The sequence below is a fragment of the Acanthopagrus latus genome, chromosome 5 (assembly GCF_904848185.1).
Source record: "Acanthopagrus latus isolate v.2019 chromosome 5, fAcaLat1.1, whole genome shotgun sequence".
NCBI classification, from domain to species: Eukaryota; Metazoa; Chordata; class Actinopteri; order Spariformes; family Sparidae; genus Acanthopagrus; species Acanthopagrus latus.
In genome coordinates this window covers 889493-900425 of record NC_051043.1, presented here as the reverse complement: position 1 = coordinate 900425, position 10933 = coordinate 889493, and the positions used below count along the sequence as shown (strand labels likewise).

At 38.7% G+C, this 10933-nt stretch overlaps 1 long non-coding RNA gene across 7 annotated transcripts; it reads right to left on the bottom strand.

Annotated features, from left to right (window-relative positions):
* Positions 1–2444: 2444 nt before the first annotated feature.
* Positions 2445–10606, bottom strand: LOC119019428. Of its 7 annotated transcripts, XR_005075039.1 has the most exons (8): positions 10405–10606; positions 9659–9844; positions 8505–8650; positions 8349–8425; positions 7847–7890; positions 7524–7651; positions 7039–7155; positions 2445–6676 (listed from the first exon to the last, which is right to left on the bottom strand). It is a non-coding gene; the product is annotated as an uncharacterized LOC119019428 (long non-coding RNA). The 7 variants fall into 7 exon arrangements; XR_005075037.1 differs by having other exon boundaries at positions 7039–7651; XR_005075038.1 differs by lacking the exon at positions 7039–7155.
* Between the last annotated feature and the right edge of the window lie 327 nt (positions 10607–10933).

Here is a 10933-nt window from a genome sequence, read left to right as displayed (position 1 = left end):
CACATAAAAAACCATATCATGAATAGAGTAAACAATAACTGCTGATACAAGAGATTTAAAGTTTGATGTCTATGTCTATGTGTAATTTACTCCGAAACACCATAATAATAATAATAATAATAATAATAATAATAATAATAATAATAATAATAATAATTTATATATATACTGATTATGAACTATAATATACTATAATGAACTTTTTCACTTTAAATGTCCACAATTAAATGTAACCTTAATTTCAAAGAAAAACCAAGAGGAGCCATCTTTGTTTTAACGTGATTTTTTACATATATTATTAGTAACTGCCCATTTAGATTAATTAATAATGTGGCCTAAAAACAACACATTTAATTTAGAGTTTCATTGCCTTAAAGGTATCCATTTTTTGGAAACTCCCTGTTGGACCGCTGGAGGTCCTCAGTCCGTTGTTGGGAACTCGGCGCTGAGGCCAGAGGTTCTTATGACAGGAAGAGTCTGTGGCTTTTCTGTTCAAGCATGCTGCATTATTAGGCTGTATTTTACACGGGCAGATAGAGGCCTCCTGGACCACGCCTCCATTGGAAAAAAAAGAACATTGTGTTCACAATGTCTCGGTCTCGGTTTGCATCGCAGACTATGTGTCAGATTAAATAATGTGCTTTAAGGTCAACTTTCCCAACTTTTCACACATTTTGTTAGACAGTCTACAGTGTTGTTTCATGCACGGCCACAAGTGTGAAATCACTTATAGTAAATCAAGTTTATCTTAAATTTCCTTGCAGGGCCCAGGTTTGTTATTTTATAAGATTTTACTATGATCAAAAATAAAAATCGAGAATTGTGTTGAACCTGACCATAATATCTATTTTAACTGCAGAAGTGATATGTTTTTATTCACATAAATCTTCTAGACATTCTGTAAATGTCTGTTGGTGTGGTGAAGCTAGTGAACATTTGTATTTTAGAAACAAAAAAGGGCAAAAAGGACCATTCTGTAAAAAAAAAAAAAAAGATTTGTTTTCTTCTGATTTTCAAAAGATATGCAGCACTTTTTATTACACAATTTTTGTACTGCTAATTATTTATCATAAAATACAAATCAGCCCCTCTCTAAAATATGATTTAGCCTTGTTTAAAACATTTGTTAAGTGTTTAAATTGTAAACATTTTAAAAATCAAAAATACAAGCATCTATTTAAAAATATCTATTTTAGAATACAATTTGGTTTCAACTGTGTAAAACCTAGTTTATTGACATTTGACCTGTGATCATAACCCCTTCAATAAAAAGAGCAACTGTATGTGATTGCCCTTTAAAGGAATGTTTGAACCTATAAGTTAATGCTGCAGTCATTTCTGTGTGTGTGTGTGTGTGCCTGGTGTGTGTGTTCTATGTGGTGTGGCTCTTTTTACCCTCCCATTCACTCGGCTTTTGAAAGCATAATTTGAATGTGCAGGCTTGAAGAAGTCACGGTGTGGGTGGGAAAAATGGGGTAAGTTTCCTATTTGGGGCAGGTCGTAATGGGGGGATGGGGCTCCTTCTGAGGAATTTGGAGGGCAGGGCCGCTCTTGATGAAGGGGGTGAGGGGGTGGGCTTGGTTTTCATCGTCCTTAGTCACTGCCTTTGCTCTCTCTCTCTCTCTCTCTCTCTCTGTCTCTCTCTCTCTGTGTCTGAGTGTGTGTGTGTGTGTGTGTGTGTGTGTGCGCGTGCACATGCACACATTGGAGCATCTGAGCCTGTAGCATCATATTTAGCCCCTGTTTTGCAGGCCACTGTGGAATTTGCTCTTGTGTGTCTTTAGTGTTTTAGTGAGAATGGGGTGGAGGGTAAAACACTTCCTCTGATCAGTAATATCTTAAGCCTCTGACTGATGCTCAACTACATTAATCAAGTAGTATGAACAATAGTGCTGTTTGAGGGGAAAAAAAACTTTTGTCAAAAAGAGTTTCATTGATATGGTTTCTGTTGGTTTATCTCACGATGATTCACCTTTCTTAGTGGAAGTATTGGATTTGATTTCCTTAATGTAAAGTTCAATAATGAAAATTTAATATTTAATATATAAACATTTGATATCTTAAACCATATAAAGCATACACTTGTTCATGAAATAGTGGAATTGCAATCCAGACATGAATTAATGTATTTTAGTATTTTTGTTTATATATACTGGAGGTCATAGTTTTCCCTTCTTTTTTTTTTTTTGAATGTGACATTTATAGTGTAGCCATACTGTGGAGTCTGTGCTGGCAGAGCAGTCTATGTTATTCCCAACACTGCTCCACATGTAAACAATGGAAGCCTCCATCATTCTGGTGGCGCATGTTATGTTGAGCAGCATGTAGATGCTTGTCTGTCTCATTGAGCTTGAAGGCAAATACCAGAACAGACGGGGTCTATATATATTTGAAGCATTGCTGATGGGGCTTGTCAATGGAGGAGGGACTATTACTGCAATTACAGCTGCCATTAACGTGTCTCCACAGTGGTCATGTTCAGCAATATGTAGATCCAGGTATAAACACACCTGAACCTTGTGATCTTATCACTCAGAGAGCCTCCAGGTGCTATGTGTGACACATCATGTACAGAGGGGGTTGGGGGCTATCCAGAATAAGACTGAAATCTGGACAGCAAAAACAATTTGTGTGAACAGGATCGAAGGTACATTTGGAGGTGGTTTTTTGATACGTCTCAGACTAGACACTCTGGATTTCAAAGTCTCTTTTGCATCAAGACATGCAGTGATGACAATAAATCATATCTTCGTCCTGCTATAATTTAGGGCTGTGTCAAAAAATGTCTGAATCTATTTACAAATGTCAAATCTATTTGCTAAAGTTTAATGACGACATTGAGCAGGCCATGTGGTTGTGAACACCTTTTAATACCGTACTGAGTGGTTCAACATAATGTTATTGGAGTGGAGCGACGGTCAGCAGTTACACACAAGATCAGCTGACAACTGCTAACAAGCTAACAAAAAGACATCGCAGTATCCATTACATTGAACAAACTCTGTGGTGAAGACAATACCTCGGTCTGTTTTTAACTCAAAAGCGCGTCTTATGCTCAGCAGACTAACAACAATAATAAGACAGTAGATCACACTTATTTTGTTGTCCACATGCACGCATAGGTGCTCCCAAATGAAATCATTAATTATTGCTGTTAATTTAAAATGTTCAAAATTTCAAGATAAAAAATGGTGCAGACAGTGTCTCGTTTTTTAGCAGATTGAGGACCCCAATTAATGGTTAAGCACGCATTCAATCAACGATCAATTTTGAATCAACAATTTTTTTGAATCGAAAAGTGATTTTGGTTCAGATTGGACACAAAATCTGATCAAATTGTGAGATTGCCAAAAAGTCATACGCCTAATGTAAGTGTATGAGAGCAACTGCCAAAAGCATAACATCAGTGGTGTAGGGAAGTCAAGTCATCATTTGATGAACATGATTTGCTCCTCCTATCAAAGCAAACTCTATGATTGATCTTGATGTTGCAGGTTAGGTTAGAGGGTATAGGGTAGCTGTTAAATGTTTAAGATCAAGATGGATGGTTAGATGAACAATATGTATTTCAAGCGGTGTGGTGTGATGGAGTTCTTCAAAGCCACCGGACTGTGCGTTTGTGTGGAACCACAAGATTATAGATCTCTATTTTTCATGCTTCCATGCTGTAAAGCTGCATCAACAGTGTGCATTACTTTCCGACACCCTACATTGTTAACACATGCAGAAAGGTTGGCACACTTCTGATTGGCCTGCCATCTAAGCACAGCTTTAGTTGAGCGCTTGATTAGCTGAACAAGAAATGATTCATAGTATTTCATGTTAAGTTATTTTTCAAATTTCTTAAGCAAAAATGGCCAAACTCTGTTGTTGTAAATGGAATATGTGTTATCTGTGATATATATGTGTGTGTGTGTTTTGGACTGTTGATCAGACAAAGAAGACATTTGCAGATGTAGCTGTCATGTCTGGGAACTTGGGACTTTTCGTGCTATTTTCAGAGATTCTATTGAACAATTGATTAATTGAAAGAAAAAATGGTGGATTAATAAATAATAAATACTGTAGATGGTTGCAGCCCTGATCTGTACGCTAACAGGCTCCAAGTGGCATGATAATTCCAATTGTAAACAGAATGAAAGTTCATCTGTGAACCCCTCTGTAGACCTAACATCATCTCATAGCTGTAAAAATAACACACCGAACGATGAAAAGTCACACTCCTGACAGAATGTTGAGGTGATTGTTCTATATGAATTCATTCTGCTAAAAAGAGTCACTCGAGGTGAAACAAGGCTTTACTTCACTAAATTGTTGAATAAGACAAATATAAGGCAAATTAAATTGAACATGTTCAATGTTTGTGACTGTAACCTGCAGCATAAGCATAAGTCATAAAGAAGTGGTTTTTTTCACCTCATAGTGAGCTGCTTGTGTGCTTACAGCAGGTCTAAGACATGTGCCAAGGCCTCTGACCATTTTTAAAAGAGCAAAAGGGGGAAAAAGAGGGTAGAATTTGTTATGGCTTTCGTCTCCAAAGTTTTTGTTTTTAATGAGGGTCAGGGTTTCTGCTACTGACAGATAAAAGAGGTTACCCAGAAGGCCTTTCCGTTTATTATAACCCAACTATTTCCTCAACCCTGATAAATGGAAATATGGAGACTTGTGGTCCATAGATAGATAGATAGATAGATAGATAGATAGATAGATAGATAGATAGATAGATAGATAGATAGATAGCAGGCAGTATAGAATATGGTGTGCAAACACAGAAGCACACCTATAGTTCTGTACAAGATTTCCGCAGCCAGTAATAGAACATAAAGTGCAAATGCATGCACTGTCCAACATGTCCAACAAGAGTGGTTTTTGAGTGGTTTTAATACTAACCTCATATAACTCTGGCTACATGGCTTTGGTGTGGCTACCAAATGTACAAAATGACTGTTGTGTGAGTACTGTTTTACTGATCTAGCAGTCAATGATAAGTTATTTCACAACATTACCATTACCAACTATCTTTGTAAAGAATACTGGGCAGCTGATATTCACTTCCTCCCAACTGTGTCTACTGTGGTAACCTGTGGTCTCTTCTCTGATGTCTGTCTCGTCTACATCACCTCGCAGACTAGACCCTATCAATGTTGCCTCTGCTTTTACTAGAGTTGATACAGTAGTGCAATATTGCTTATAGGGTCTTGGCTCTGAGGGATGATCTTCCTCCTCTGGTGTGTTATGCAGCCGATGTCACACAGACACTACTGACATTCAGTATACAGTGTGATACTATGTGACAGAGTTTAACATCTGCTGTGAGGGAAATGTCCAGGCTTTTGTGTGTCCATCCAATTAATGTTAGTACTAGAGAGAGAGAGACAGAGAGAGAGAGAGAGAGAGAGACAGAGAGAGAGAGAGAGAGAGACAGAGAGAGAGAGAGAGAGAGAGAGACAGAGAGACAGAGAGAGAGAGAGAGAGAGAGACTTTGTCTAAGTAAAACAATATGTTAATATGTGCAGGGAACTTATTCTCCATTTTTTTTCAGTTTTGTCCCACAGAAGGGAAAAGTTTGGACACCCCTGTAGTAGAACAACAAGTCCTAACATTATTAATGAAATCTTCAGTTGTAGCTTTAATATTAACTGATTTAAAATTCTTTGACTGTCTGAGAATACTGTTTAACGTTTCACCTCAACAAGCCTGAATATGAAATGATGAGCCTGTGCATGTGTTGAGCACTTTACCGGCCTGATCAGCCTGACTGATGGGGGAGACTAGGAATGGCCCTGTTAAGTGTCACTTTCCAGGTTTGGAGGCAGTGGTGTTAAACATGATACTATTAAGGAATTATACAATTATTAAAATAAAGGAAAAGCAAAGTAAGCACCCTCATGACTTTTGATCAATTAGTTTGCTTTCTGAAAAATGACTACATAAAAAGGTATAATACTAATATGAATTGAGTTTCGAATGAATTTGCATTTTCACAATTGAGAAAACATTGTTTTCTTACTGGTAAAAATACAGTGGTCATAGCATGCGAACAGTACATTTAATCAAATGTCATGACACCATGTTATCATATATATATTCTTTTGGTCCTGCCTAAAGTCTTTCAAAGTATAGTGCAATGAATTGTAGAGTGACTCCTCAGAATTAGCACACACTGAGCGGAGCAGGGACAGTCAGAGAAGTGCTGGTTAAAGACTGAACAAGTTGAAGACACTGACTGTGTGTCTGCGGACGACATCTCCAGGACGCTCTCTGCTTGACACTCTTTCCCTGTTGCACTACTGTTGGAGCTGCAGCAAGCAGTGCAATAATGAAAGGGCATCGGTCAGCTGGGCCCAGCCTCTACCCTGCACCCTCCAGCCTGCCCCACTCTGCTTCTGAGCAAGGCACCACAACCCCTCGGTAACTGACACTTTTCCTTATTGCTCACCCACCTTCAGCTTTTTAGCAGGATGATTACTTCAATAAAGGAAATGTTCAATGAAGAAGTGGTACTTGTGTTTTATTGTGAGCTCGGCTCTGATGGTGATGGTGACAGTAAAAATCCTCCTACAGGGCCGAGTTGAGGGATGAGTTGTGTTGTGTTCTTCTGGTCATACTGCTGCAGTCAAAGTCTTTGGTAAGAAACAGTGATGTAATTTTGATGCCTGCCTAGAGAATGAGGCTACTGTGGCAAGAAAAAAGAAGTAAAAAGAAAGAACAGAACAACAGAGATGTAAGCAAAATGGCAATACAATCCGAAAGCATATGGATAATAAGATAAGAACTAAGTGTGAACTAAAGCACAGACGTACCACACATGTTAAAGGTAAACTTCACCCAAACTAGCAACCAGACAGTTTTTGGTGTAGCTATTTGTCTCTAAGACTCTCAAACTAGTACCAGTAACAACAGTGTGGTGTGTGGAATACCCAGAATAATGTGGATGTGGACACATGTTCTGTTTATGTAATTCTTCAACACTATGATAAAAAAAATCATTCAACTCCATTGTATTGGAGTGGAGGCAGAATCACAACATCTCCATACCTGAATGAATTAAAATCAAGAGTATCTTCAAAGTGTCATATGTTTTTGTAAATCAGGAGAGTAGAACACTGAGGACTGCTGCCGAGAACATGAATGTTTTGATGATTCTGGTGGCTCCTTTGGACAAAAGAGTCAGAATCCAACCCGATGACAGGCATTAATTAGGCAGAACTAGCCAACCTTCTCCCTGATGGTCAGTATTGATTGACACTTTTTCATAAGCAGATAAAAGTTCTCTTTAGTACATTTAGAGTATAAAAATGAAAAGAAAATGTGTTGAGTAATGATGCTGTTTGGGAGAGGTGTTTCAATTGTTATTCTAAAAGAATGTGGGAAAATGTCAGAACTATGAGTTAAATTTGCGAGCGTGGACGCTGCAGAGCTGACTTCCTCCGATCGATCATGATGTCAAGTGCATTATCAGTCTGTACATGTGTATTTTGAGCTAGGCTACACTGTTGTAGAGCACAAGGATGCACATTTACTGATTGAAATCCTTATTTGGCCCGTAACAGTGAGGTTCTTGTGAGTTCTTGTTCAGCTGCTCGTGTCCAAGGTGTCTAGAGGGCTGTCGTGATGTCACACTCACCATACACTTATCATGACCTTAAGACTTCACAACAGAAATATAATCATATTAAGTGCAGATTTTTTTATTTTTTATAATTATTAAAGAAAATTCTTACATTTTGGCATCATTTTGATTTTTGGTTTCTGTTGCCAAAAGAATTACACTCAAAATTCAAATGTATGGTGACAGAGCGAGAGGCTGTAACCATGACTGTGAAGATGTCTAAAAGAAGAATACTTTGTTTTATGGTGGGTGGCAATCATGTGCATCATCTCCACCTGCTTTGACAAAGTGAGAACAGAAATACATTATAATGTATAATTTTATCATGTACTATTAACACAACATCAATATTTCATTTTTGAATATGACGGTGATCACTAATATAGACACATCTCTAGTTAGACAACGTGTAACTGAACAAAATCTTTCTTTATCCCCTCAAACAGCTGTCTCTCTATTGCTGTTCAATATGACTGACTTAAACATAATCTTGAATATGATGAAAAATGTAATGAATTCATAGCAAACAGAGATTAAACTAACCAAAACTAACTTTGACTTTCTACATGAATTGATACACAAATACAATATTTTAACTAAAATGTTTAACTTGAAATCGTGGAAAGCAGTGTGAGAATTCTTTGATTACATGTTAATTCAAATCTAATTCATTCTTTTAATTCATTTCTTCCTGCCCTGTTTCCATGAAATATCAAACACAGGTTGCTACAGGTACCATGCAGGACTCAGACAGTAGCAGTAGCATCATTTAACAGCTCTCTTCAATCATTCTGTGTAGAAATGAACCTGGTACTGTAAAAACAGGAGAAACAGAGGTGAGGTAATAGAAAAACACAGCATTTCTTCCTCAGAGGTGGGTGGTCACATTTACATTTCCTCTGCTCGGCATGCTGGGACTCATGCGTGGAGAGCCTGGGAACCTCCTTCTGCATCCCCATCCCCCTGGAACACATGTCTAACTTGGCCCACCGCCCACCGTTGGAGTCCCGTTAAAGGTCGGCAGCAGTGCACCTTTCACTGGACCAAAAAAGGAGGGAAAATTTCCCTTTCAGAAGGACGGACGCAATGCACAATTATCTTCTCAACGAGTTTACCTGCTTCTAAACACAGAGTTGAACGCAATTCTATGATGAATTTGCATGACTGAAAAATTCTTTCAAATTCATTTAAATAGTCAGACTTTCAGGTGTGTTTGTGTGTGAACATTCAATAACGTTCCTTTATTAAGTTTTAAATGCACACATGTGGAGATAAACTAATAATGTGTTAAAGTGCTGAGTTTAAGACACAGCTGAGTGGTATTAAAGGAGCTATTTGTTAGAAAGATTCCTCTCAGAGTCTCAGTCCCAACCAAAGCCTCGTCATCTGACGAGCTGGGAATGAGACTCAAAAAAATTCACCTTTTACTGGACTCTGAATATCTTTATTGGTCAAGCTTGAGTCATTGAGTTAAAGGCACACTGAGGAGTGAGGTCAGCAGATAAGACCTACCATATTTAGAGTCAAATGATTCTAGACTTTAACGCTCTGCTGGTTGTGTTTTATGGTAACCTCTTGAATCTGATCTCTCAGAGGTGTTTTGTATAATTAATTATATCTCTCCTGATTAAATCGTTCCATTTTTTCCACAGATTTACAGTTATTTTTATTTTCCATAAAAGTAAAAAGGCCACTGGAAAATAAATATGAGATGCACGACTATGTAGTGACTCGTTTAATATGGTAGAGGATTATTCGTTTAGACTGTGTGTTAATTCAACATTAAAATGAATGTAAAGAGACAGGGGTTTAGCCTAATATTTAAATGAAGTATCTGGTCGGTCATTTTTTTTTTTTTAAATGCTGCAGCAGACGCCGCGGTGAGACTGATAACACCAGAGGGGTCAGGTACGGGTCCGTGCTTTACGCACAGTAAAACAGCAGCAGGCAGCCATACAAGACACCGGCCTGCACATCGACACAGCCATGCTGGGGCCCCTGTAGCCCAGGTTTCCTGTCAGGCACATCACCGCAGTCAGGACTCACCGGGACTCCGCTGAGGTCAGCCTCGAGCCTGTGAGCAGCTGCCGGCGGGGACAGAGCAGAAGCGGCAGGATCCTGGACACAATAATGCTGATGGTGATTGAGATGGTTCTGATAATGATGATGACGGTTTCATACACTTCCTCCCTACGACACCGTCGGTCTTTGATGGTGGTCTGTCTCCACCTGCTGGACAGAATCCGAACAGCAGTAGCCGATTGACGACTTCGTCTTGTGTTCACTCATCTTCATCTCATGGTTTGCAGCGCACAGTGATGGTAAATGTACTTGAGTATAAAAAGTAACTTATATTTACATGTAGGCCTGTCTGATCATTATCAGATTATCAGATCTAATATTCAGTATGTTTGTGATCATTACAATTATCAGTGTGTTGATTACTGATTATATAAAAATGCACCACTTTGGCTCTAGCATGTCGGCTAAAATGTAGAGTAACTGGTAAGTAAAGTCAAAATCCAATTGCTGTAGGTAATGTAATAATACCACCACCAACAACAACAACGAAAACATTAATACAGCCTTCATCTATGGACACAGAAACACAGCAGGAGCTACATTAAACACACAGGGCCCCGGACACTCACTGTTTGAGACCAAGTCAGAGCTACAGTGCTGTGAGCTGAAGGAGGCTCACTTCAAATGGGAAACAATATATTTTTGAAATATACACAATAAGTATTAATTATGAAATAAAAGGACAGCAGTATTCAAAAACAAACGCATACTTATGGATGGAAAGTGGATATTATGAGATCAGCTCATTTTATTTCTTGAACGGGCAGAAATGGACCTCCACAGCAGTGCTGACAGCTCAGTTGTGTTAGTTTGCAGGCTCTCATTGTACCACCCAGTTAGGCTGTTGGAAAGCTTCATCATGCTCACAGTCGGGTGCTTGAACCAGGACACAATGTTAAAAATGACAATATTTTAAATTAATGATGTGTATACACTATTTAAGATGCAGTGGCTGACCTCAACGTTCCAGGAAGCTGGAGGAGGCTTTGATGTGCTTCTTTTTTGATGTATTCCACATGATGTGTGAGGTCGGTCCAACAGGTCCAGGCACTGAGAAGAGCTCCACCTACTGTCCCTTCATCGTAAGTGGTTCAAATAGAGGGTTTGACAGAATGTTACAGTACCATCTGCATACATTTTTCTCGTTGGCATGGGACAGCTGTCATCACCACTGCCACACTGTGAGAGAACACACTGGATGACTGTCAGTGATCAGGTGTGCCACAAAAGCCATGCTGT